Source organism: Macaca thibetana, chromosome 12 (genome assembly GCF_024542745.1).
Source record: "Macaca thibetana thibetana isolate TM-01 chromosome 12, ASM2454274v1, whole genome shotgun sequence".
Classification (NCBI taxonomy): Eukaryota; Metazoa; Chordata; class Mammalia; order Primates; family Cercopithecidae; genus Macaca; species Macaca thibetana.
Genome location: NC_065589.1, coordinates 25,452,623 through 25,467,403, shown reverse-complemented (window position 1 = coordinate 25,467,403; position 14,781 = coordinate 25,452,623). Strand labels below are relative to the sequence as shown.

The 14,781-nt window shown below is 37.9% G+C and overlaps 2 long non-coding RNA genes across 4 annotated transcripts in view; one reads left to right on the top strand and one right to left on the bottom strand.

Annotated features, from left to right (window-relative positions):
- The window catches only part of LOC126932460 (uncharacterized), a 408,483-nt gene extending 405,854 nt beyond the window's left edge, over positions 1 to 2,629 (top strand). For all 3 annotated transcript variants that reach the window (XR_007718187.1, XR_007718189.1, XR_007718188.1), the window contains exon 5: positions 2,550 to 2,629. This is a non-coding gene — a long non-coding RNA (uncharacterized LOC126932460). The remainder of the gene's footprint in view (positions 1 to 2,549) is intronic.
- Positions 1 to 14,781, bottom strand: part of LOC126932461 (uncharacterized) — a 30,371-nt gene that overhangs the window by 3,084 nt on the left and 12,506 nt on the right. The window contains exon 4 of the long non-coding RNA XR_007718190.1: positions 1,889 to 8,721. This is a non-coding gene — a long non-coding RNA (uncharacterized LOC126932461). The remainder of the gene's footprint in view (positions 1 to 1,888; positions 8,722 to 14,781) is intronic.

Sequence of the window (14,781 nt, the reverse complement as noted above, 5' to 3'; positions counted from 1 at the left end):
GACTTGAATTCTGCTCTTAATTCATTCATTCTGTGATCACCGACTTATCCCTTTACTTCTCTTATCTCAGTGAATTTATATGTAATATTAGGAGAATAGAAATGCAAGGGACCCCAGGAGTAAAATAATTACTTGTCGAAAATAAATGGTCAAAGATGACTATTGTCCAGGTGTTAGAGATGGAAAGGTAAATCAGATTTGATCCCTGACCCTAAGGGGCCAAACAGTCTAGCAGGAAAACAATCTTTGAGCCTAGAGCTTTTTCCTTGTACCCAGCACATGCCTTAAACTTCATGAGTGCTGGAGAACCAGATGTTAATTTGGGCTTGGAATTTTGAGCTAGTTCTTTTACCATAATTGCTATTTCCAAGTGGAGCTGATCATCTTTCTACTTTCTATTTCTAGGGGAGAAAGATATACTCTGGTATAGATCCTAGGTGTTCCCAACTGGCCTATAAATTGACTTCGTGATACAACAGAACAGTCATAAATTAAAATATCCTCTTCTGTTACTCACAAATTCTATAATTTTAGATAAGTCATGTCCCCTTTTGTGCCTCATTTTATCCCACTGATAATAAGAGGTTTGAATTAGATGAGTTCTGGGGTCCCTCCTACCTGAACATTCTTTGAGTTGAAGATCATGGCCACATCACTGAGCCCTGCTACCGGTGCCCAGGCTCTGGCCTTAGGCGTATGTGTCTAAGCTATTTGGTTGTCTCTTTTTCTGCCCCTTTCTCCCTTCAATCCATCCCTAGTATCTGTACACCAGATCCACTGCCTTGGGCCTACCAGATATATTAAGTTGGTGCAAAAGTAATTGTGGTTTTTGTCATTAAAAGTAACTGCAAAAACCACAATTACTTTTGCATCAACCTAATACTTCTGCTTCTCAGTTTCTCAGTTCCTTTTTTCCGTCTACTGCTTTTCTTCTTGAAATTGGAATCGTTCTCTCCCTGGATTTTACCCAATCCCCCTGAATCGGCAGAGGACTCTCAGCTTCTCTCCTCAGCTTGAACTACATCTTGCTCCTGTGAACTTGTTTTCTTCAAGGCTTTGTAGCCTCTGTTTTATAAGCAACACCTATGGACTTCTGAAAAAACTACTTGAGAATGCTATTTTTTATGTTTTACACTCAGCTCCCTATTACCATGTCTTTGTATTTTGACCATTTCTATTACTGTTCAAGGTTACATAACCTCATTATATGCTACAGACTGAATGTGTTTTTGAAATAAGAGGCAGGGGAAAACTGTCATTAGAGGTAGTAAAATATAAAGCTTTTTTCTTTCTTTCACAATCTCCCTTGACTTGTCATGGTCATGTTGTTTTTCAATTTGCTATTTAATGTTCTAAATAAAGAAAAATTGAAATGGTAAATTACTAGCATAGATTTACCATTCATCTTGATATTGTGCAATGACACTTTTAAATGCAAAAATAAGAGTATTTCACTCCTATGAGAGATTACTGAAATCGCACAATTTATACTTCATAGCTTGTACATGCATATATATTTTGCTCTTTTCAGAACACTGTAAGCACTGCACCAAACCAATTCAAGTATTTGTACTTTTCTTCTTAATAATATGCGCATTCTATCAACACTCTCCACCTTTGACTTACTGATGAGTAAGAGAGGACTGAAAAGAAAAGGCACAATGGTTTGCCCTATCTTTCTCTTTCCTTCTATGGTATCATTTTCAGTGCAAGTGGTTGACTAATAGAGGAAGTAACATGAGTAATGAAGGATATGACAGAGTCCCTTGCTAATTCTTGTTTCTTAGAATGTCCTTGCCCTCTTTCTGGCTTGAATGAAAAATGTGGTCTCCTGGGACTGTCAGTGGTGTGGTCCCCACGTCCTTAGTCATAGACATAACATACTTACATTGTACTTGATTTGAGTCCCCTCTGAGCTCCCATGCATTGTAGATTCATCAGAATCCTGTGCTCATGGAATTTTATGAACACTATACGCAAATGGACAGCAAGAAATGGCAGTAAACACTTTTATTGTAGCTATCTCCTCTGCTCCTGCACATGCTCCATGGTACCACTGGACTTCACTTACAAAACAAATACAAAGACAAAATTACTAAGAATTATCAAGAATTTTAATTTCAAGATGGCAACAGAGTATTAAACCAAAGGTGAAGTCGTTCTGAGTGTGGGGTTTGTAAGACAGCACTGGCGGCACTCCCAGGAGCTCGTCTTGGCCAGGTCGCACCCTTGAGTCCATTGGAACCTGAATCTCACCCTACTCTGCTATGCTGTAATGACTCCAGCTGAATTCAAGGAGTTACAGTTCGAGACTCTCCAGACTCTAGTGGCCAGGCCATCCCACTTGTGGTGAGTAGCTTTAAATAAAATATGGTCACAAATTATTTAATATACTTTCCTTCAAGAGATGGAGCTTAATTCTTTTCAAGTGTGGACCTATTTTTAGTGACTTACTTCTAAAAAATATTATAGGGCAAAAGTGATGAAGTATGACTTCCAAAACTTGATCTTGGAAGATACTGCATCTTCTATCTTCCTGTCTTTCCTAGATCACTTGCCCTGAGGGAGGACGTCTGCCATATCATGAGGATGCACAACCATCCCATGGAGGGTGCTAGATGCAGAGCAGCTGAGGCCTCCTGCTAGTGGTCAGTGAGGAACTAAGGCTTCTTGCCAATGGCCATGTGAGTGAGTCATCTTGCAAACAGATCCCCTAACCCCAGTTAAGCCCTTCAGGCAACTGCAACTTGGTCAAGTCTTAACTGCAACCTCACGAGAGATTCAGAGCCATAGCTACCAGCTAAGCTGCTCTTGAATTCCTGACTCAGAAACTTTGAGATCATGAATCTTTGTTGTTTCAGGCCTCCAACCTTAGGGGTAATTGGTTATGCAGCAATAGATAACTAATATACCACTATTTATAAGCTTGGTACAACCCAAACACCAAAGCATATCCAAGAGTTTTCTTGGCCATGTTAGGCAGTCTCAGAAGTCCTCAAAATGAAAAGCAGACAAGCCTCTATTCCTAGAATGCACATTAGGCAGATATAATATTTAGCTTTTCTAGAATGCTTTATTTTTTAGGCACTATACAGTAAAACCAGGGCTTATTTCCTTGCCTTGATAACTGGTGATATAGGTCCCTGTGCCACAATTCTGCCAGACTCAGACATCACTTGTCATTTGGAGGAGAAATTTTGAATCACATTCTCCACCGTTCCTTGCAGGCCCCCAGCGGTAGTAACCCACTGCTAAGCACAGTGAAATTCAGCTCAATTAGACAGCCTTGCTCATGCTTTCCTCCATCTTTACTTCACTCCCCTTTCTTTTCCCACTAACTTCCTGGGAATCACCCCTTGAGGACCTTGGTGAGAGCAGTGGACCAAACCAAGACAGTTGTTTGGTCTGGTGTTTTGGGGTGGGGAGTGCTTTACAAGTCCATGAGATTACTATCCCCTAAAAAGGGAGGAAGCACAGATGTCTCTCCCAACTCTTGCTTCTCTTACTTGGCAGTCTGACCTATCAGGCAGGCTAAGTGGCCTAAACTAGTTCAGGCCCTAAGACAAAAATTTTTTTTTCTTGTTGTCCATGACATTAGGAGAATGCGTCACTTAGGAGCATGCGTCAGGCTGGCCTTTTCTTACAATACCAATGCTAAGTCTCCACCCTGAGTTTGGAAGTTAATTAGAAGGAAAAGAAGCAGAGGCGTATGAAGGAACTAGCAACATAGAGGTGCCTAAAATGGGGCCAGGGATGAACTGTAACTACACAAAGGCTGGCATTAAAAAGTACAGCCCCACATGGAAGCCTAGCCCCATTGTCCTTAGCAGGTGGTCTGGGCTGCTAGTTTGGCCGGTCAGGGATGGCTTGTGCCCCTAGGCAAGAGGCAAATGGTATTGTGGTTAAGGATGAAATTGGATTATAAGTAAAGGAGATTTATTTAGGAAACAGCTGGAATTGACAGGGCAGGTTATTGGGGCTAGCTTTAGCAGCTTTGGGGCCCAGCAATATTGAAGCAGCTCTTTTATCTGTTGATTTTAGCAGTATTGACAGTGACTATTGAGTTTATCAAGAATGGAGTCATCTAGGGAAGAGGCACTTGAGAAAGCAGGTATCTGATATTGATGGGAATGGAGGTCAACGGGGTGTTTTTTGTCTACCTGAGAGTACCTGAGAGAGAAGGAAGTACTCCCTTCTCTGGAGTCTTCTGGTTGTATGCAGAGAGGGTGTCACTGTTAACCGAGCCAGCAAAGGCTCATCCCCAGACAGGCTATTTCTCAAGCATGACTACAGGCCTCGAGGCTTGAAGCTCCTGCAGGTCTCTATAGTGTGACATTTTTGATGGTGAGGCACTGGCCCAAGTTTTCTCCTCCATCCCGCCCTGAGGCAGGGGCTGAAGAACTGTCAGGTTTTTTAAGGCATAGGGAGGAACCTTTCATGTCGTGCCCATGTCATTCCAGAGAGGTAGAACTTTCTCCCAACATATTGGAAAGGGAAATTCTGACCCTCCATCTGTTTTGGTATGTGTGGGAGCCTGAAACTGGGAAGACTGTATTTCCTGGTTGCTTAGTGCTAAGGCACTGGAGATCACTGACTGCTCAGCCATGGCACAACTGCTTGTCTCTTTTGCTCCCTAGCCCCACCCCACCCTGTGATCAGGTACAGGGGTGATGTGCTTGAGCTTCATGTAGTATCTCCCAGGTCACTAAGATGGGGAACTTGCACTTGCCATTTCCCATGTCTTCGCCTCTAGCTGACCCTTCTGTGCAGATTAGCTACATTTAACAAGAAAGGAGTAGGAAGCCCCCACTCTGGATATGCGCCTTTGTTCTCCAATCTAACCATTTCTAGAAATGGATGCTGAGAAGTGAAATTTGAGGCTATTGTATAAATACAAACATACGTAACATACTGAATGTATATTCATATACATATATAATTTTTTCTGATCAATTTGAAAGTTGCCGACAGGATGCTACTTTATTGCTAAACACTATAATACTAGAGTACATATTTATTACAAAAGAAGCACATTCTTTTACATAACCACAAGATAATTATCAAAATCAGGAAAGTAATATTCATGCATCATCACTATATTCAAATCATCAGGGCTTATTTGTATTTTTCCAAATGTACTAATAATATTTTAATGGCAACAGAAAATTCTGCTTTGCTTTCAGTTGCTGTCCCCGTTTAGGCTGCTTTAATTTAGTACAGTCCCTCAGTCTTTTTTGTCTATCATGACATTGACAACTGTGAAGAATGCAAGCCCTGGTTATTTGATAGATGGTCACCCAAGTTGGGTTTGTTTGATGTTTCCTCTTGATTAGATTTAGGTTATGAAATTTTGGCAAGAATATCACAGAAGTGGTATGTTCTTCTCAGTGCATGATATCAGGGGACATACGGTATCTTATTTGTCTCATTTCTGAGGATGAGAATTTTGATCACTTGATTAAGGTGGTGTCTACTGAGTTTCTTAAATGATAAAATTACTAGTTAGTTAGCTTCTAATTAATGAGAATCTCATGGAAGGGTACCTTAAGATTACCTCAGTATCTTCTTACTCCTTAAACTTCCAGCTGCTAGTTTTAGCATCCATTGAAGATTTTTGCCTGAATCAATTGTTATAATGGTTACCAAAGATTGACATTTAAATTGACCCCTGGAATTGTTTCTATGATTATTGGTTGGCTTTCTACCGTACGAAAGAACATTTTCTTATCACCTGTTTTGTTATTTATTCACTCATTTATCCATTTATATCATGGATTTTATTTTTTTCTGTGAATTGTATTTCTTTTTCTGTGAATTGTATTTCTTTACTATGCTTATTTACTTTGATTAGCAAATTGTCCAGGTTTTTTCAGTCTAAGCCCTTTCAAGCTGGTTCCTGTGTCCGTTTGACATATCTACATCATTCTTTTAACACATTCTCACTCTTCTGGCACAACACCATATTCTTAACTCATCTTACATTTTTCCAGAATCAGCCATTTCTCAAAAGGGCTTGATTCCTTTTAGTGGCAAATGGCATTTTCACTGATTACTACAAGGTGCCATTGTTTCTAGGGCCTGTCAACAGAGATAGACAGCGGATGTATATACACACATACACTCATATATACAAATTTATGTGTGTACGTATATAATATCCATGTCTATATCCACAGGTGTACCTCAAAGATATTGTGCAATAAAGCAAATATTACTATAAAGCAAGTCACATAAATTTTTTGGTTTCCTAATGCATATAAAAATTGTTTACACTATACTATAGTCTTGTGAGTGTGTGATAGCATTATGTCTTAAAAAACTGTATATACCTTAATTAAACCGTACTTTATTGCTAAAAAATCTTAACAGGACGGGCGCGGTGGCTCAAGCCTATAATCCCAGCACTTTGGGAGGCCGAGACGGGCGGATCACAAGGTCAGGAGATCGAGACCATCCTGGCTAACCCGGTGAAACCCCGTCTCTACTAAAAAATACAAAAAACTAGCCGGGCGAGGTGGCGGGTGCCTGTAGTCCCAGCTACTCGGGAGGCTGAGGCAGGAGAATGGCGTAAACCTGGGAGGCGGAGCTTGCAGTGAGCTGAGATCCGGCCACTTCACTCCAGCCTGGGTGACATGGGGATTCTTGCCTCAGTGTTGATGGCCGTTTACTGATAAGGGCGATTGTTGCAAGAATAGGGTGTCTGTGGCAATTTCTTCAAATAAGGTAACAGTGGAGTATGCCACACTGACTGACTCTTCCTTTCACAAAAGATTTCTCTGTAGCACACAATGCTGTTTGATAGCATTTTACCCACAAAAGAACTTCTTTCGAAATTGGAGTCACTCCTCTCAAACCCTGACACTGCTTTATCGACTAAGATTATGTAATATTCTAAATTCTTTGTTTGATTTCAACAATGTTCACAGCATCTCATCAGGAGTAGATGTCATGTCAATAAACCACTTTATTTGTTTATCCATAAGAAGCAACTCCTCACCCATTCAAGCTTGATCCATTCAAGTATGAGATTGCAACAGTTCACATCTTCAGGTTCCACATCTAACTCTAGTTCTCTTGCTGTTTCCACCAAATCTTCAATTACTTCCTCCACTGAAGTCTTAAACTCCTCCTCAAAGTCATCCATGAGGGTTTGGAATCAGCTTCTTCTAAACTCCTGTTAAGGTTGCTATTTTGACCTTTTCCCATGAACCACAAATGTTGTTAATGGCATCTAGAATGGCGACTTTTTGCCAGAAGGTTTTTGATTTACTTTGCCCAGATTCATCACAGGAATCACTATCTGTGACTCAGCTATCTCCTTACAAAATTATTTCTTAAATAATAAAACTTGAAATTTAAAATGACTCCTTAATCCTTGGGCTACAGAATGCATGTTGTGTTAGCAGGTATGAAAACAGCATTAATCTTTTCGTACATCTCCATCAGAGCTCTTGGATGACCAGGTACATTGTCAATGTGCACTAATATTTTGAAAGGAATCTTTTTTTCTGAGCAGGAAGTCCCAACAGTGGGCTTAAAATATACAGTAAATCATGCTATAAACAGACTTGTCATCCAGGTGGTGGTGTTACATTTACAGAGCATAGGCAGAGCAGATTGACATAATTTTTAAGGGACCTAGAATTTTCAGAATGGTCAATGAGCATTGGCTTCAACTTTAAGTCACCAGCTGCATTAGCCCCTAACAAGAGAGTCTTTTCTTTTATTTTCTTTTTCTGAGATGGAGTCTTGCTCTGTCGCTGAGGCTGGAGTGCAGTGGCATGATCTCGGCTCACTGCAACCTCCGCCTCCTGGGTTCAGGCAATTCTCTGCCTCAGTCTCCCAAGTAGCTGGGATTACAGGTGCCCGCCACCATGCCTGGCTAATTTTTATATTTTTAGTAGAGATGGGGTTTCATCATCTTGGCCAGGCTGGTCTTGAACTTCTGACCTCGTGATCCAGCCACCAAGGTGCTGGGATTATAGGCATGAGCCACCATGCCTGACCAACTTTTGAAGCTTTGAAACATTTACTTCTCTCTGGCTATAAAAGCCTTAGATGGATGGCATCTTCTCATATAAGACTGTTTTGTCTACACTGAAAATCTGCTGTTTAGTGTAGCCACCTTCATCAATGATCTTAGCTAGATTTTCTTAAAATAAGACAGAAATGAAGATCTTCCAGATAACTGGGTGTAGCTTCTCTGTCAGCACTTGCTGCTTCACCTTGCACTTTTATGTTATGAAGATGTTCTTTCTTAAATCTCAGGAACCAACCTCTGCTAGCTTCTTCCGTAGCTTCTTCACTTCTCTCAGCCCTCATAGAAGAGAAGAGAGTTAGGGCCTTGCTCTGCATTAGGCTTTAACTTCATGAAATGCTGTGGCTGGTTCTATCTTCTATCCAGAACACTAAAACTTTCTCCATATCACCAATAATGTTGTTTCACTTTGTTATTATTTGTGTGCTCAGTGAAGTAGCACTTCTAATTTCCTTCAAGAACTTTTCTTTTGCCTGCGCAACTTAACTGTTTGGCATAAGAAACCTAGTTTTTAGCCTATCTGGGCTTTGGACATGCCTTTCTCACTGAACTTCATCACTTATGGCTTTTGATTTAAAGTGAGAGACATGTGACTGTTCCTTTCATTTGAACACTTAGAGGCCATTGTTGGGTTATTCGCTGACCTGATTTCAATATCGTGGTGTCTCAAGAAACAGGAGACCCTAGGAGAGGGAGACAGGTTGAGGAATGGCCAGTGAGTGGAGCAACATGCAACATTCACATATGCAAATACTTATTGCATATGCAAATATTTATTGATTAAGTTTATTGATTATTAACAGAATATATGCAACATTTATTGATTAAGTTCACCTTCTTAAATGGGTACAATTAGTGGTAGCTCAAAACAATTACAACAGTAATATCAAAGATCACCGATCACAGATCACCATAATGGTATAATGATAATAAAGTTTGAAATATTATGAGAATTACCAAAGTGTGACACAGAATCATGAAGTGAGCTCAGAGTGTTGAAAAAATGGGGCCAATAGACTTGCTGGATGCAGGGTTGCCACAAACCCTAAATGTATAAAACACACAGTATCTATGAAGTGCAATAAAGCAAAAGGCAATAAAATGAGGTGTGCCTGTATATAATCTATATCTATATAGATACAGATTTCCACATTTCTAAATCTATAGATATAGATTCTTATGTATTATTTCATTATATTATATAGATTTCTACATATTATTTCATTACCACCCAGGTATAGTAAAAACTATTTACTTCCACCGATACCTTCAATTCTAATTCAGTGGCATGGGATTCATGCTACCCTTCCTCTTTTCCATAGTTGGAGCTCCCTTATCCAACAGCGAGAAACACAACACCCATTTTCCACAGTACATTTACTTATTTACTCAACACACAAAAAGTGTTTTCATAATTGCTGATCCATGCCTCTTTGAATAAAAGAAGCCTGTTAACTAGAGGTCAATATGTTTTAGAGGTTGTGTTTTTCTCTTTAGCCTAAGGGCATATACTTTAAATACAATGCTCAGAAGTTATTCAGGTTAGGTTTTCTTTCCCAATTTAGTATAGTTATATTATTCATTTGGTATTTCACTTAGCTCATTTGCTTTTGTTTGATTTACATTTTTGGAATTTTTTCTTCCTCGTTCTTGCTGTTTTTTTTAATTGCTGAAATGTTACGAAAAATTCCAAAAGTCACAACAGTACAATAGACATATGCAAAAAGTGTCATTGTCCCTGTTCCATCTATTCTTCACACTTCCTCTCACTCACACTTTATTGGTAATAGTGGTGAGCAGAATTCTAAGAATGGCCCTGAGTGACCTTTGCCCACCCTTCAAGGGTGAGTGGAAGCTGTGAATATGATGAGATATTACATATTACATATCCCTTATATGACAAAAGGGAGATTAGTTTTTGAAAGCAGAGTTTTCTCTGGCTGATAGCAGGAGGGGAAATCAGAGAGATTGAATGCACCACTGCTGGCTTGGAGATAGAGAAGGTCACGTGGCGAGGAACACAGACATGAGAAGCTGAGAACAGTCCTGGCTGACAGCCGCAAGGAAACAGGAACCTCAACCCTACCTCTGAAAGAGTCTGAATTCTGCCAAAAATCCAATAAGCTTGGAAGTGAATTCTTACCCCAGAGTGCTACAGAGAGGAACCCAGACCAGCTGACTCTAGGTAGAGAACCCAGTTGAGTCTATCTGGACTCTGACCTATAAAATCATTAGCTAATAGATGGGCTTTATTTTAAGCCACTTAATTGTGGTCATGGAAGACTAAAATGGTAACCAATTTTATTAGTCTCTGGTTTATACTCACTGCATTTATTTTTGCACTAATTTTGCAGAAATGAGCAGATGCCTGTTTATTTTGTTTTTTACTCTTCTTTCTTAAACAAAAGGTAGCAAACTATTTATGCTCTTTTACATTTTGCTTTTCTTTCACTTAATATATCCTGGAAATCCTTCAACACCCATTGATAGAGTTCTTTCTCTATTCTTCTTTATTAGCTACACAGACTCCATTATGTTTACAACATAACATATTTTATTCAACATCTCTTCCATGTATGGGCATATAGGTTATTTCCAATAGTTTGCAATGATAAACAATGCTACTAGTTATAACCTTTTGAATTCTCAAGGAAACTTCTAGAAGTGATATTGCCAGGTGAAAAGGTAAACATAAACATAGTTTTATTTGATCTTACCAAATTCCTCTCATGAGGGTGTATCAAGTGACATCCTCTCTAATGAGCCAGTGCTGTTTATGGAGACTTTATTAATTAATTATTGAGGCTTTATTATATGTTTTAATATCTAGCAATATTAGTATCTCTTCATAGCTTTCTTTTTCAAGGTTTTTCATGTATTCTGGTGTGCTTACATTTTCAAATGAAGATGAGCTTCATAAAAAAAATTTTATGGTGTTATTATTGGGATTGCATTAAATGTCTAAAGTAACTTTGAAAGAACAGACCTTTATTCCTGACGTGGTGTCATCTTATCCAAAGGCATGGTATGTCTTTCAATTTGTTCCAGTTCACTTTTGTGCCTTTAAAACATGTCTAAACATTTTTCTTATAAAGATTTTGCATTGTTACATATTTCTTGTTAAATTAATTTTCTATGTTGCTATTGTAAATAAATTATTTCTACCGTTAGCAACTTCTGACTGATTTTTCTGTGTGTATATAAAGGTTATTGATTTCTATAAACAAATTCATATAATGAATACTTTTATAGTTTAGTTTTGTTGTTGATTCTCTTGGGTTTTACTGGTACATAATTATATAATATGCAAGCAGAGGTAAGTTTACTTCTTCTATTCTATTTTTTTGGAGGGAAGGGATTCCAATTTATTTGTGTAATTGCCCCCAGCTAATACATCCTGTACAATGCTGAATAGTAGTAGAGAGAGTGTACATTCTTGCCTTATTCTGGACATAAATGGAGATACCGCTAATGTTTCTTCATTAATTAAGATGCTCACTCTAGGACCAAGTTACATCTACCTTTAATATATTAAGAAACTATCTATCAATTCTTGTTTTCTTGGATTTTTTTAAATTAAGCAAGGATAATAAATTTTTTGAAGGCTTTTTCACCACCCATAGAGATTATATGATTGTTTTTCTTAGAAGTTTTAACATACATATTTTTGGATTTTCTAACTTCTAATTCCCTAATTTCTTTATTTTGAAGCATATACTTGATTAAAGTATATGTTTTCTTATGTGGTGTTAGAGTCTGTTAGTGAAAATTTTATTTCAAACTTTCATATTGATAGTTTTAAGTGATACTGACCTGTACATTTCTTTATTTGTATCATATTCATCAGGTTTCGTTGTAAATGTTATGTTTGATTTATAAAAATAATGAAGATGTTTTCCTATATTTTTAATACTCTGGAACAATTTATGGAGCATTTTAACATTTTAACTATCTGGTCTTTGAAGGCATGGTCAAATCCACCCTCCTCTGCTGCCATTTGCCAATCAACTATCTGAGCCTGGTGCTCTATTGTATGATTTATTCTATTTTATCTGTAAAAATTGGTGTGTTTAAGTCTTCTATCTCCAACAGGCTCAGTTGTTGTAAACTATGTAATTGTGTAGGCCTACAAGATTACATATTTTATCTAGATTTTCAAATTTATTTTCATAAAGATCTACAAAGTCATCTCTTTTAAAAATTTCTTTCATTTCAGGAGTAGTTTTTCCTCACTTATTTTATTGATTTCTGCTTTCTCCATTTTTCTTGAATTAGTTAACTAGTGGTCTGTCTATGCTATTAATTTGTTTAAAAAACAGAAAAGAATTTTGGATTTCATTAGATTTGCAGTTTTTCTATTCTTTGCCTCTTTTACAAGTGTTTTGCTTACTATTTCTTTCCTTCTGCTTTCTTTTGCTTTACTTTGTTGTTCTTTCTAGTCTTTTAGGTAAATTTTACTTAATTAATTAATTTTTAACTTGTATTTTAGGTTTGGCGGTATCTGTGAAGGTTTGTTATATAGGCTACCTCATGTCTCGGGGGTTCGTTATACAGATTATTTCATTACTTAGGTATTAAGCCTAGTACCCAATAGTTATTTTTTCTGTCCCTCTCCCTCCTTCCACCCTCCACACTCAAATAGACCCCAGTGTCTGCCCTTTTTTGTGTTCATGAGTTCTCATCATTCAACTCCCATTTATAAGTGAGAAGATGTGGTATTTTTCTGTTCCTGTGTTAGTTTGCTAAGGATAATAGCCACCAGCTCCATCCATGTTCCTGCAAAAGACAAGATCTCATTCTTTTTTATGGCTTCATAGCATTGCATGGGGCATATATACCACATTTTCTTTATCCAGTCTGTCACTGATGGGCATTTAGGTTGATTCCATGTCTTTGCTATTGTGAATAGTGCTGCAGTAAACATACACGTGCATATGTCTTTATGACAGAATGACTTATATTCCTTTGGGCATATACTCAGTAATTGGGTTGCTGCATCAAATGGAAGTTCTTCTTTTAGTTCTTTGAGGGATCACCTTGCTGTTTTCCATAATGATTGAACTAATTTATACTTCCACCAATGCTGGGTAAGTGTTCCCTTTACTCCACTGCCTCACCAGCCTCTGTCATCTGCCATTCTTACTAGTGTGAGATGGTATCTCATTGTGGTTTTGATTTGCATTTCTCTATTGCTCAGTGATATTAAGCTTTTTCTCATATGATTGTTGGCTGCATGTATGTCTTCTTTTGCAAAGTGTCTGTTCATGTCCTTTGCTCACTTTTTAATGGGGTTGTTTTTCTCTTGTAAATTTAAGTTCCTTATAGATGCTGGATATTAGACATTTGTCAAAGGCATAGTTTGCAAATATTTTCTCCCATGCTGTAGGTTGTCTGTCTTATCTGTTGCTAGTTTCTTTTGCCATGCCAAAGCTCTTAAATTTAATTAGGTCCCATTTGTCAAGTTTTGTTTTAGTTGCGATTGCTTTTGGTGTCTTTGTCATGAAATCTTTGCACTTTCCTCTGTCCAGAATGGTATTGCCTAGGTTGTCTTTCAGGGTTTTTATAGTTTTGGGTTTTACATTTAAATCTTTACTCCATCTTGAGTTGATTTTTGTATTTGGCGTAAGGAATAGGTCCAGTTTCAATCTTCTGCATATAGCTAGCCAGGTATCTCAGCACCGTTTATTGAATGAGTCTTTTCCCCATTGCTTGTTTTTGTCAGCTTTGTCAAAGATCAGATGGTTGTAGGTGTGTAGCCTTATTGCCTGGCTCTCTATTCTGTTCCTTTGGTCTATGTGCTTGTTTTGGTACCAGTACCATGTGGTTTTGGTTACTGTAGCATTGTAGTATAGTTTGAAGTTGGGTAGCATGATGTCTCTAGTTTTGCTCTTTTGGTTTAGGATTGCCTTGGCTATTCAAGTTCTTTTTTGTTCCATATGAATTTTAAAATAGTTTTTTCTAGTTCAGTGAAGAATGTCATTGGTAGTTTAATAGGAATGGCACAGAATTTGTAAATTTCTTTGGGCTGTATGGCCATTTTAAAGGTATCAATTCTTCCTATCCATGAGCATGAGATGATTTTCTGTTTGTTTGCATCTTCTTTGATTCCTTTGAGCAGTGTTTTGTACTTTGCATTGTAGAAATATTTTGCCTCACTGGTTAGCTGTATTCCTCAGTATTTTATTCTTTTTGTGGCAATTGTGAATAAGATTGCCTTCCTGCTTTGGTTCTCAGCTTGGCTGCCGTTGGTGTATAGGAATGCTAGTGGTTTTTGAACATTGATTTTGTATCCTGAAACTTTGTTGAAGTTGTTTAATAGCTTAAGGAATTTTGGGGCTGAGACTATGGATCATGTTGTCTGCAAACAGGGTTAGTTTGGTTTTCTCTTTTCCTATTTGGATCCTATTTATATCTTTCTCTTGCCTAATTGCTCTGGCTAGGACTTCCAATGCTGTGTTGAAAAGGAGTGTGAGAGGAGCATCCTTGTCTTGCGCCAGTTTTTAAGAATGCTTCCAGCTTTTGCCCATTCAATATGATGTTGGCTTTGGGTTTCTCATAGATGGCTCAATTATTTTGAGATATGTTCCTTCAATACCTATTTTATTGAGAGTTTTTAGCATGAAGAGGTGTTGAATTTTATCAAAAACCTTCTAGGCATCTATTGAAATAATTATGTGGCTTTTGTCTTTAGTTTTGTTTATTTAATGAATGACATTTATTGATTTGCATATGTTGCACCAACC